General features: G+C 35.5%; 1 protein-coding gene across 1 annotated transcript in view; it reads right to left on the bottom strand.

The window, feature by feature from the left end:
- Nucleotides 1–14,046, bottom strand: part of LOC149795667 (steryl-sulfatase-like) — a 127,062-nt gene extending 113,016 nt beyond the window's left edge. The window contains exon 1 of the mRNA XM_089965507.1: nt 13,394–14,046. The gene's annotated coding sequence lies outside the window, so the exon portion shown is untranslated. The remainder of the gene's footprint in view (nt 1–13,393) is intronic.
- Between the last annotated feature and the right edge of the window lie 254 nt (nt 14,047–14,300).

Here is a 14,300-nt window from a genome sequence, read left to right as displayed (position 1 = left end):
TATCACGAGCCTGGCTGGAGTTGATCAAGATGAGGTCGTTATTTTTCAAGATCGATATGGTAAACTAAAAACGAGCAATATCAGATGCAATGATATAGTTCGACGAGTACTCGTTGCAGCTACAGATAATATTCCTGTGTTTACTGACGGTGGTAGAATCAGAGATTCAAGTGTATCATTTACAACCATCAGATATGAAATTGCAAGAAGCGTTGCTAATCGCGTAAAAAATACCGGTGACACAATGACGGGTGAACTCAGCATGAACGGAAATAAATTAGTAGTTTTAAGAGATCCAACATTCGACGAAGATGCAGCAACAAAAAAATACGTCGACACCGTAGATGGTAAATTAGCCACGCTGCGGGCCGAGTATGACGTTCACGTTGTCGCTTTTGCAAGATTTCGCAGAAACCATCAAAGAACCACAGAAGAATTCTTCGGCATTCCGCACTCCGTTGACATAAAACTTTCTGATATCAAAAGTAACCTAGACACGATCAAACAAACACAGCAAAACGTCGTAGCGGGGATTCCATATAATGTTAATAAAACCAATTTGATTAAAATTCAAGCCGGAATAACTCCTGGGCATATCACAAACATCGTATATACTGTATCATCGGGATTCGCAACATGGTCGCAGCAAAATAAAACCATCAAATATACCGCAACAGTCACTGGCGTGTACAGGTTGTCTGTGTTCAGTGCTGCGCGATTTGAGATATTTACAACGTATCCATGGCGTCATTCAACGGATAGGTTTTCCGGAGTTGTATCTGTTATATTAAATAGCGGAACCGAAGAAATTTTTATCCTGGAAGCAGATGATAAGAAATTAACCGCAACATCTTACTGGTGGTGTTTGGAATTTGTAGCTGAAACACCTCAATTGGTTACTGCATAAAAATATATGGACGGTGCACAATACAGATACAATCAAGCGCGTGAATGGCAGGCGGCGCTAAAAGATCAAGTCGAACAATATACAGTAAAAGTAAATAAATATCGACGACGATTAGTTATCGTTGATGTGATTGTTTATTCAGTATCCGCTGTTGTTGCTGCAACCGGTGTTATATTATCAGCAGTGACAATGATGGCACCAGTAGCTGTAACTATTTGTATTTCAGCAGCAACAACGATTGCAGGTGTGCTTAGTATCATCACAAAAACAATATGCACCTGCATGAATGAAAAATTATCCGATTACATGATAAGATTGCATACAGCGACGGTCGCATACTCGAAGTTATCCTCGTTGTTATCAGCGAGTCTCAGTGATGGAATTATATCTGATGTCGAGTTTTCAATGATGACTAAAATATACGACGAAGGTATCGGTATTAAAGATACAAGTACTAATAATGACAGAATTACTTCAGCAGATCGTGACTAATACAACTCCGTCAAAGATAACGATGATCTCGGTAAGTTCAACTAATCCTGAATTTAGTATTAATTTTCCTACTGCAATTCCAGTAAAAGAAATAGCATTAGCTCAATTACGGGTATATTACAGCTGGCCAAATATCAGATCAAAATCATTTAATGGTACACCAGCAAATAATTCGCTTGTATTTGCTAACAAGAACAAACCAGATGGTACTCCTGACTGGATAGATGTTGGAATACCCACTGGTAGTTATGAGATCGAACAAATCAATGAAGAATTTCAACGTAGAATAAAATCAATAACCGGAAAAGAAGCAAAAATATCAATTAACGTTCATGAACCGACGCTGTCCTCGACGGTTGAGATACATTCTCCTGATTATGCCGTTGATATCTATCAATCCACGATAAGATCCGTACTAGGTTGTCCGGATGTTCCCCCGGTGTATGAAGAACCGAAAAAATCTGATTTTACGTCAACAAGTAGCTCTCGTCACGAAGTTACAATGACAGGTATTTGGTGGTGGTGGCGTGGAGTTCACACTTGGGATATTAGTTTGGATGATTTAATTGGTTATGGTGGTGGCTTATTTTCAGGTTTACCAGAAAGTACATTCCGTAACCATATTAATGAAGAAGAAATTAAAAGAACTATTGACAGTTCCAATTTTGATCATAAAGATCAACTAAAGAAACTGCGTGAACGCCTCACTGAGTATCTTTTCGATATAACATCCCACGAGACACGAGGGGAAATTATCAAACAAATAGAAATTCTGAATTATATCACAGAAGCTATAGAACGCAATCACAACAAAATTATTGATCTAATTTTAAAATCATCTCCCGCTGCAAAAAAGTTTTTAATTGATAAATGTAAAATCAAGGAGTCTGATATACCGACGTTCAAATTTCCCGATTATGACCCGGACGCTCGGAGAAAATCTGTCAGTGATGTCATTGATGAATATTTTCCTAAAATACTCGATGCGTGGAAAAACCTAACACCACCTCCAACTGTTCTCAGACATAATAATGATCGACATGGCGGCGGCAGGCACGTTTCTCTGGGAATCGTTAATATAGCCAGCACGATCGTGGTCAATCTGGTTTGTAACGTAGTCGATGGCAGCTATCAAATAGACGTCGGAAAATCAAATCAGGCTCAACAAGGATATATTTTATATACATTTACACCACAAGTTCCCCCTGAAAGTTTAATCGTGCAAGAACCAACTAATCCTGTGTATCTGCGGTATCACAATAATATGTTAACACGAATAAATTTTAAGCTCACAGACCACCTTAATCGCTTAATTGACATGCCTAGAGAAGAGCTTGTGATAAATCTGTATGTGAAATCTTAATTAATCCAGTAAATGTTATATAATGTACCAGCACGTGATTGTTTTTTATACACTTGAAAAACGGCATCAGAACAGTGTTTTCAAAACACAGAGCAATTTAGCATTAATTTAGTTATTGATGAATACGGAAGCGAGAACAGTTAGATGAGCTCCGCCGAGAACATCTGTAGAGAGATCAGATTCTAAATTATACACACTCCTGTATTAAACTCGATCAACTTAAAAAAATAATATTTCAGAATAAATAAATATAATCACTGATGGGATAAATTACACAAATTAATCAATTTTGTACAATCTGAAATGAATCAATCTGATGGGGTAATTGGTACTGAAAATTATACAAATCAATCAGTGTGCTAATTCTGATGGGGTAATTGGTACTGAAAATTATACAAATCAATCAGTTTGTTAATTCTGATGGGTAATTGGTACTTAAAAGTATAGAAATCAATCAGTTTTCCAAAAAATACTACCAAAAAAAAATATTGTATTATTATTCTGAAATATTTTTATTATTATTCTGAAATATTTTATTTTTTTGTGAATAAATCTAATGGGGTGGTTGCTACTCAAAAGTATACAAATTAATCAGTTTTCCAAAATATATTTTATTATTATTCTGAAATATTTTATTTTTTATGTAAATTGATTCTGATGTGATATACAGTGAGGGAAATTATACTACTACTCAGTCGTTACCCGCTGACATAATTTTTCTTAAGTATCTTATGCGGGTACTGATTGTTATTTTTTGTTTCGTATTCGCTGGATAATCCCGACCTGATCTTTTCTATTGCAACAGAAAGAGGAATAAATTCATTTACTTGATCATCGTTCATCATAGCCAGTGACTGAAACATAGCTGCCTGAATCCGCTTTATGAACTTATATTGAGATGATAGAACATACTTATTTTCATTTTTAAGTTCTAACGTTTCAAAATCAGATATTGATTTTTCAGGATTTAGTTCATCAGATATAATAATTCCGTTTTCTTCTAGTTTTTTAATAGCAGAAATAATGTCTTTGATATTTTCATGGTTCATTATATAATATGTAAATCTTTAAAATAAAAAAAAAATTATCCCTGAACCCCTATCGAGTCTTTAGCGAGTTCAAGGTACAGGTACACGAAACACTACCCCGCTATGAGAGCCCCTAACCCGTCAAACAACGGTCTAGAGGCCCAAGAGGGTGTGTTTGGTGAAGATATACAATGAAATGGGTATGTACAATGAAATGGGTATGTATGCAAATGGGTATGTACAATGAAATGGGTATGTACAATGAAATGGGTATATACAATGAATGAATGACGGCACAAACATATATTATGAAACGACTTTTTTAGCAAGTTCATTAAGTATCAATGAAATGGGTATGTACAATGAAATGGGTATGTACAATGAATGAAGGACATTACAAACATATATTATGAAACAAGTTTTTTAGCAAGTTCATTAAGTATGAAATGAAATATATACAATGAATAATTGAATAAAGGACGGCACAAACATATACGCTCAGCAAAAACCCACCCACAATAATCAAGCCCATGGGTGATACGAAAATATGTATCAACCACCGGTTGATACGTGGTTGAGTTTTGCTGAGCGGGGGATCTGGCGGAGCCCCCAATTATTATGAAAATCGCAATTATACGCAAACCACCGTCATGTTGTCAGCCATGGGGATTCGATCCTGGACCGCGAGCGTCACAGTCCAATACGATACCGATTGAGCTATCAAAGCTTGTTACAAACATATGTTTCGGAAGTTAATATATAGCTAATAATCATTGAAAAGGAACCAATTTCGAATATATTTACTCAAAATACAATTCTGAATTCAAGAAATACGTTTATATGATATATTTTCACCAAACAAAGCTAAATTAAGGAATTTCCTATTTACTATACCACGCCATGTATGATAGAACCATCCGGTCTATATCATTTAATTGCTAGACCCCCCCCCATGACTTTTCAAAGTGAGTTTTTACTCGATAAATAAATAATCACACATACATACACAATCTCGCATTATATTTCTGCACTGAACAAAGAAAATGCAACTGATTTTTAATTCCAAACACTATCGTGGACCTATGAGTCAGTACATTGTACATTATCTAAAATTAACCCGCCACACGATACAGACTAGACGCTGGATTCTGCACTCAGTAGGCTGGAATATACATGTCGGTTTTCTGTAGGTTAGATGTAATGTCTGTGTGTTGCGCTGTTCTAATAGGGCAGAAAAATACACGAACTGTATATTTTTGTAAGTTAGAAATCATAAATCCTTTCTGTATCCACCAGGCATCACAGACCTTGGATGTTGTATATGATTATGACCATAAATTACCTCCCTTTCATGAGTCAAAAAATAAGTAGTATAATAATGACAATTTCTGACCCCCCCAAAAATAAAGATAATTCGAGGTGGTGATGATAGTTAACAGTACTGAAAGGTGATTTTCTGCTTATATTTTTTTGAGAAAGCAGATCTGGTTATATTTTCTGCTACTCTTTGTACTGAAGACGGATTAATATCAAAGTATTTCGCAGCAGAACGTATCGAACGAAATATAATTCCTTCGCCAGATTCTGTGTTTGTGGAATTTACTGCCCTCTTTCCGATTGTTTTACATCTTCCAGTATTACCACGTGCAGAGTTCACGCTTTGTGTGACAACACGAAGGTTGGATAAGGAGTTGTTCTGAGGATCCCCGTCAACATGATCAATAACAAGATCATCTTTGATCACTCCGAAGAAACACTCATACGTGAATCGATGACACAGATATCTTTTCTTCCCAACTGTAAATCTAAGATAGCCAGTATTAGAAACAACGCCAACCGGTCTCTTCAACCTGCAGTGTCTGATCATGCCATTACGGTCTGATTCATAGTTTGTTATTGTGGGATGTGGACAAATATATTTTGCTCCATATATGCAATAATATTATTTGTTCAAATCATTGTTTGTCTGAAATCTTGATATATAATCCTCCACGGATTTTATAGCGTTTTCACTATTATTAATTTTTTTGTCATAATATTTTTTAAGTTCTCTGAACCGTTTTCCACCACACTTTCCACATAATTCTGTTTTCCTCGCACTCCAATACCACATCGCAGACACGGTATTGGTCCTAGACTTCCTCGTCGTATACTTTGTAAGTGCATCCAACAAAATTCCTTTCTGCAGGATTTGTTGCATCGATTTCCTGAACCGATCATCAACCATTTGCATTGAGACATTGTATATATATAATTTTCTTTATTTAAATATTTGTTTTAATTATATGAATGAGTTTGAGAGATTATCCCAAACTAGGCCTGTTAAATATAAATTCAACCTCGACAGACTATCTTCTGATTTACCAGTACGAGATTTGGTTGATCCGAAAAATAAAAGTTTGATCAATAAAATTCACGACGCCAAGAAAGAATTTTACACGGATGGTGCATCTCATACATGGTCAACGTTCAAGATTATATGCAATACTGTCACGGACGCCACAATGAATGACAAGCGAGCGGCAACTATCATTAACTACATCGCTGAGTATGAGGGCAATCAAAAATATTTCTTCAGAGTAAAATTTATTATATTAACAGAAACAGGTAGTTGGATTATCCGTGACAAATATGATCCTGTCCTTGACAATAATAAAATTGCCATATTAAGCAAAAATTCCAGACTGAGTCTATTGACGGGTATTGACAAACCGTATTATGAGCAAGCGTATCCTGTAACAGCGGTTATTTATGGAATCTATGAGATAAATAAAAAATCCAACGTTGATAAACTGACACCCATGAAATTTTCAAGGTTAAATTGTGTAGCCGAACGAGTAATAGAATACTTTACAAACGCGATGCGTGGAAATGGATTAACTGATTTAAGACGTAAAAAAATAAACTCGTGGGCTGATTCAGTTAATGATACCGGTGCTACAATAAAAGATGTTGCTGAGTTCGGAAAAATATTAAAATTTCCAATAACCGTAGCGACAATAACTGGAGAAATACTGTATGAATCAAAATATAAATCGAAAGGAGCTTCAATAAATATTATTGATCATAACGCGCACGCATGGACCAGCGCAGTAACAATATTTCCACGTGATCGAACTATTAGATTTTACCCCCCAGATATGTTTGATTTTATCAACGAAATAAGTAAAAACGATCCTGTATCGGTATGGTATTTAAAAGTAATGAGGAAGGTGAATTTGATCAGTTTGTTAGACCAAACGGTGAAATATATCGCACAGAATATCTCCACGACGAGATGAAAAATCTCGCGGAGACGTTTTCCAAGTACAAACACGCGGAAAATACTGACAAATTACTAACTAATTGCTTTACCGTTCCATCTGTTGCGGCTCATTTCGCTAGAGAAAGAAATTCATGGAAACCAACACGATTTGATTTACTTCAAGATGTACGCGCAAGTTGCGTCGAATACGGACATGGCGGATTATGGAATACCAAATATAATTACAATGATGTTATTTCGGTTGATATGGTTGCATGTTATCCAGGAAGTTTTCTGGGATACGGAGATTGTTCTGTGTACTTTGAAAGATTTGGTCACCCAACAAACGAGATGACGCGAGTGGCAATTAATGGACCATTACCTGATTTTGATCTGACTGGATTCGCTTGTGTTGAATCATTCGAGCTTAAGGAAAATCTTCACAAGATTTGTTATGTTTGGTTTGGTAGACATTTTTGTGAAAAACGTTGGGTGCCTATAGTTTTATTACGATATTTGCTAGATTGTGCGGCACGGACATCTTTGGTGGTTAGTGAGGCAATTATATCATATCACGCGCAGACCGAAGTTTGGTTGCCCATGTCAGATTCTATCAGTGCTGATGAAGTTATTAGCGAGTTTAAGGAAAAATGTCCTGATGTTTCCAAAGATGATATTATCAAAGAAGCTCCTAAAATTCTCGAGATTAAACTCAAAAACGCAAAAGATCTCGGTAGAAAAATTATAGGTAAATTTACTCAGGGTGGTGCATATGATCATAAAAGACATCACACACGATTAATTTTAGATGATGCCGAGTACGATTTTATAATCACTGATACAACAGCGAGAAATATATTTGTAAATCGAGAAAGTGTTTATTTATCCGACGGAACAAAATTGGGTACGATCGTTAGTTACATAAATGATATCTCCCCACAGTATACTCATCTAAGATCTTCCATGTTGGCTTATGTTTCCATAAATTTATTATCGATGATTAATAGATTTCCTGAGACCGCAGTCAGAGTCGCAACAGATTCGTTTTATATTTCGAGTAAATATTTAGAGTCTGTTATGAAATTTACAAGTAATGATGAACGATGGAGTTCGTGGAGAATAAAAAAGGAAATATTACACAATTATACAGAATCAGCAGATGTTCCGATGAGACATTTTTATCGTAAGTGTAATAAAATATCAGAAATGTCGAAAGCGCCATCATTGAGTGATCCAATGACTAGATATAAGACAGTATATCTCAATGGACCTGGTGGATGCGGCAAGACGACTCGAGCGATTAATGTTTTTAGAAATTCAGATATGATCGTGCTGACACCCACACATAGACTTGCACGGGAGATCAAACAACGGCAAGTACAATCGTGCACGTATCATAGTTTCTTTCGGTGGCGCGGGGATACATGGACTCCTGAACAAATGGGAGAAAAATATATACCTAAAATAATTATTTGGGACGAGATATGTACGATGTCATTGGATACATTAAAAATGTTTCTTGATTGGTTGCTGACGAAAAATACCGGTATAATAATGTGTGGCGATCATGGTCAACCACCGCCTTTTGTTGGACCATCTCCACATGATTGGTTAAAAAATTTCGTTGATTATTACGAAGAAATAGATGATGATCATAGAGCTCTCGATGCAAATTTAAAGGAATTTAAAAAATTAATCAGATTACAATCAAACAAAATTCAGTGTGAAATAATATGTAAAGTGATCTCAGAGACCTCAATGAGTGATTTTTTAAATGTATGGAGACCCACCGATTTGATAGTAGCAAGCAGAAAAATAATCAGAGACGATTTACAACAGCAGTTATTTCAGCTGCATAAAGAAAAATATTCAGAATTGCCTGTTCCGTTATGTTATAGACCATCAGATACATGAAAACAGAATATTAATGTTGATATTCCAGGACAGACTGAGAAGCAAAATCTCGTATTAAATGATATTGTCGCTGTTGATATCGGTGTAGTCGAAGATGCATTACGCGCTGTCAAATCTCCATGGGTGTTGGGATACGCTATGACGATCCACTCGTCTCAGGGATTAACTATTTCTGATACACGAGTTTGGATTGTAGACGATCGTATTGAGTGGTCAAATTTAGTCTATTTAGCGGTATCAAGTGTAAGAAAAATATCTCAATTACGGAGAATTATAATTCCTGAAATCGTTAATAAAACCAGCATCATCATCGATGATGATATAATAAGAAAAAAATTAATCGGATACAAACAATCTGATAAAAAAAATAAACGCGACTTTGATCTTGATGTTGAATTTATTATTGAGTTAAAACAGCAGCAGAATAATCATTGCGCAAGTTGCAATTGTATAATGTTAAGGCGGTATTCGAGTAATGATTCAAGACAATTTACCGTAGACAGAAAAGATAATAGTCGCGGTCATACACGAGAAAATACCATGTTGACCTGTCTTGAGTGTAATCGACGTCGGGGTGCAGGCACCCTAGGCGCTAGTGCTAGTTAAGTGATCGCGGTTGTAATTGTGTATCCGTGGGAATTATTTGTAGTTGTTCACGCTTAAATCCACGTTGAGGAGCAGCCGAATCTAGTCTGTAGATTGCAGGTCTACCTGGCGATCTTGTCACGGTGGCTATTTTGTGTGTGGTAACACTCCAAATAGGATCAGTCGCTCTCGCGCTACCACCTTCAAGTTCACCTGGTTCATATAAATATCTAACTGTAACATCACCCAATATTTTTTGTTTCTCAGTACCTTTTCGTTGTGTTGGTATATTTTTTTTTTGTGACTGCGCTAATGGGTTTCATGTTAATTGTTCGTGTAATCTCGCTATTTAATGCAGCTATCACGCTTGGTAATCTTGCAACCCATTCACGAGATCTTTTTTATCTTGAATAAATTCCTTAGCATATTGATATCCAAATAACCGCTCAGCAAGTGTTCGATTAAATCGCTCAACAATTGCCTGATCACGGTGAATTGCAGTATGAACTCGTCGTATTTTGGTATTATGTCGTTTCATCAACGATGATACTGAACCAAGAAATTGCTTACCAGGATCAACCTGTAGCAGATTTGGCCATCGCAGACCACCTTGTGGTCCACCACTTCGTTGATAAATTCGTTCAAACGCATCGGCTACTTCAGATGATGTTTTCGTTGATAGCGGCTCTGCCTCTTTATATCTACTTGCAACATCAACTACAGTTAACGCGTACTTGTACGTTTTTCCACGCACAGTATCATGTGGTAAAAATAAAATATCAGCTTGATGAACTTCATTAGGAACACTGACATCGAAGTACGCGTACTGAATTCGTTTCGGTGGTGGTAGGTAAATTTGCCATATTGCCTGTTTGGATAACCACGCTTTAGCAGTAGAATGTTTAACCGCTGCTGCATCAGCAAGTTTACCAATTGCTGCTTTGCCTCTCCAATATCCTCTTGGTGAATAATAAATTAATTCCATTATATATTACCAGACCCAAACGCTAATTTACCTTTCATCGCGGATCTTACTAAATAATTAGCTAATGATTCTCTGATATTTTTATTTTTTATGGAATTTAACGCGTGAATTAATTTCACATCTGCAATATGCCTATCCTGTAGACTTTTACTTTTATACGCAACATCATGAATATGACAAGCTCGATCAATAGCGTTTACTGGTTCCTCGCCTGGTTTTGGTTGATCTTGATTATCGAGCCTGATATCAAGTCCAGTACCAGGACCGCAATAATTATATCCTGGTAGATGTTTTTCTCCTGGGTATTTCGCCCATGGAGTACCTGGAAACTTTGACATCAAATTAGCAATATCACCACCGCGCTTATTACGTAAAAACGAAAATTTCTTTCTACTGCACACAGAACATTTTCCACCATACGCTATTTTTTTTTTATAACTGTAGCTAAATCAGTAGTTGGAGTTTTAACTCTACAGCGTAAACAATATAAATTCATGTTATAATATATATGGATATAATTGATTTCTCAGCAACTCGGCAGCGAGAACCTGTTAAGCATCATCCTGCGCTACCGAATTCCATCAGAATGATTATCATAGGACCATCTGGATCGGGTAAGACGCAGTTATTACTTAATCTGATAATGAGATGGTTGAAATGGGATAAGTTGTATTTGGTAGCACCATCCGCTGATGATCAACGATGTTATGAAGTATTAAAAGATTTTAACGAAAATGCAAGATTACTGGACGAAGATAATGATGTCATAGAGTTTATAACAGATATTGATGAAGCACCGTCCGTTGATGTTTTAGACGGATTTATTAATAATTTAGTTGTATATGATGATGTGATGCTAGATAAACAATCAAATCCAGCCAGGATATTTTCTCGCGGCAGACATAAAAATACAGATGTTATCTATGTTACTCAGCGATATACACAAATACCAAAAGTAATCAGGGACAATTGTAATATTTTAGTTGTGTTTAATGGCGAAATATTCATCAAACTTGGTGCAGCGGTTACATGGATATAATTAAATTCAGAAATTTCTTTTCACGATCGGAAGCTACTCCGCATGGATTTATAACAATAAATTTGCATGATCCTAGAACAAGATCTCGTGTGGGTCTTGATAAAATATTTGGATAAATTAATAAATTTAATTAAACAGATATCATTAATATAATGAACAACTGTGCGTGGTTAATTCAAGGAACAACAGATAAATGCAACAAAAGGTGTCGTGGAGAATATTGTAAAAAACGTAATTATATTTTAAAGAAAAATCCTCATGCTGGTTCACGAAGTTGTGTTGGATGTAACAACGGTGTTAGAGGATTATATCAGATTTGCAAAAATTGCGGTGGAGATCGATACAGAAGTCTGATGAACTATTACAGAAAAAGAAAGAACATAAATCCAAAACCACCATCAGAACTTGAATATTACTTGAAGAACAAAACAAAAGATTCCCATGATTCAGATGAAAATTCCCAAGATTATTGAGCAGCAGAGAGGGTTCTTCTACAATTCTGTTTGGGACAAACACTAATCGTAGACGTGGTATTGACCTCTTTGAAGGTTCATTATTTTTTTTGGTCTAAACACAAGGGTGACCATTCCCTTAAGTGGTCTGTTCACCCTCTCTGCTGCTAAGGATTAATGAAACTAAGCAACTCAATTCAAAATCCGGCATCAAATAAATGAAGAGACTTCTCTTTTTAATGGTTCTCTCTCTCTCTCTCTCTCTCTCTCTCATACCTTCACGCACACACGCGCTCGCTTTGATCTCGCCTGTTGTCTCATTTTCTGGCTTGGAGTATGCTTTGAAAACTAAAAAGAATGAACAATAGGGCCTACGTTTTGAAATTTCTTCCTAACATTTTCCAACTCTGCGTTTCTGCACATTTAGGATTGAAAAATTCACATTTCCGCTTTTGCTTTTATTACAGTTTAAGACCGTATACTACACAAAATGTGTCATTTCCATTTGACATAACTGTGAAATCAATACAAAATCACTGTAGGTTCTGGTCATCATAATAAAGAATGACGTCATTAAAAAGAAAACTGGCTATTCAGTCTGTAATTTTGATCAGTCGAATTCTGCATTGAAATTAATGATGAAATTTTTATAATTTCAGTTGGAATAAATTTTCCCATAGAAACGGATATTAAATCTACAAAAATGTTATTTTATCCCGAAAAAGCTCGCAAAATATACATTGTTAATATTTTCAGTACAATTTAACTTTAAATTAAAATATAACTGCATTTGTGCTTTGTATATTTAACGAACAAAGCTCAGTATATTTTATTATTTAACTAATAATATACAATACCAATATATATATATATATGTATATATATATATATATATATATATATATATATATATATATATATATATATATATATATATATATATATGCATATGCAACTTTTGACCCTTTAGAATCATTTTGTAGTTAAAGCATTGCAATATGTAAGCTGGACTGACATGACATGTCTACGCTTTTGTTAACATCGTGTATTGGCTCGCAATCCACTTGAAAGTTAGATGCATTGTTACGCAGGTTTTTATACATGTTGTCGATTGAGACTACACCGCTTTCACTCTAATGAAATGACTCCTCCAGTCAACGTACACAGAACACAGCATAGCAATACCTACATTTTTTTTGGTGGACTTTTGACATTTATGAACTAATCAGCATCTGACTTAATGCGAACTTACGTAATTGTTTGATGAGATGGAGTAACGGGGAAAATTATAGTCAAGAGGTGCCTGACGGTATTTGCAGCAGAATATATAGCATTGATTATAATATGAATGCATTTGTGTGCTTGCATAATTATGATGTGTTACCTTTTAATGCTGGGTTGATCTGTCGATGCCAACTATGCGTAATTTCTTTCAAGAAAAAGGATGGTGTACTGCCTCCAAAACTAGACCGAGGTATGAAGTATAAACGTGTTTACTTAGACAAAAATTTTATATTCATGTATGGACGTCATCGTCATAGTCCACTTAACACAGCTTGAGTAAGGCAGTCGATGAACAATAGGTCCTAATATATACAATAATTAACCAGAGCATAAGTGTCAAAATTAAGTACATCATTAATCTCATCTACTTGTGACGGTACTTCAAAAGCTGTTGTCACATTAGCCCATTCGAGACTACTGACACATCAGCACTTTCAATACTGAATTCATTCGGACTGTAACTGGAATTCATTCGGAATGTAACTGGAATTCATTCGGAATGTAACTGGAATTCATTCGGACTATAACTGGAATTCATTAGGAATACTCAATACTTTTCGATTTGTGATATAACTTTTAGGACTGCATCACGATTCTATGGTCGTAGAATAAGTAATATAACGAAAATAATTAAAAAAATAATTGATTTCCCTAGAATAAAAGGTGAAAATGTAAAAATAACTAACAGTATTTTGAATTAGATCATAAAAATCATATCAGTTCTAATGAATAAAGTTTTGAATAAGCATTGGTGGTATTCTAAATAATTTCCAGCGCTGAAGGTGTTGATGTTCCTGTAATGGCCGGTAGTCTCTAACGCACTACTGTACCAATGGTTTAGCAGCGGGGGGGGGGGACAGACCAATTTTAGAAGCGTTTTTTTTAAAAAAAAGTAAAGCTTCCTACGAAAATGTCTCATAAGCGTCACAGAGGTCTCTAAACGTGTTATTTTATTTTTTAGATGTTTTTCTCTGTGACAAATTTGTATGCTTCACGTTTACCGACTT

This window comes from Sinohyriopsis cumingii, chromosome 7, assembly GCF_028554795.1.
Source record: "Sinohyriopsis cumingii isolate HCF-2022 chromosome 7, ASM2855479v2, whole genome shotgun sequence".
In the NCBI taxonomy this organism is placed as follows: domain Eukaryota; kingdom Metazoa; phylum Mollusca; class Bivalvia; order Unionida; family Unionidae; genus Sinohyriopsis; species Sinohyriopsis cumingii.
Note: the sequence above shows the minus strand (reverse complement) of the source record. Positions and strands in the feature narration are given on the sequence as shown.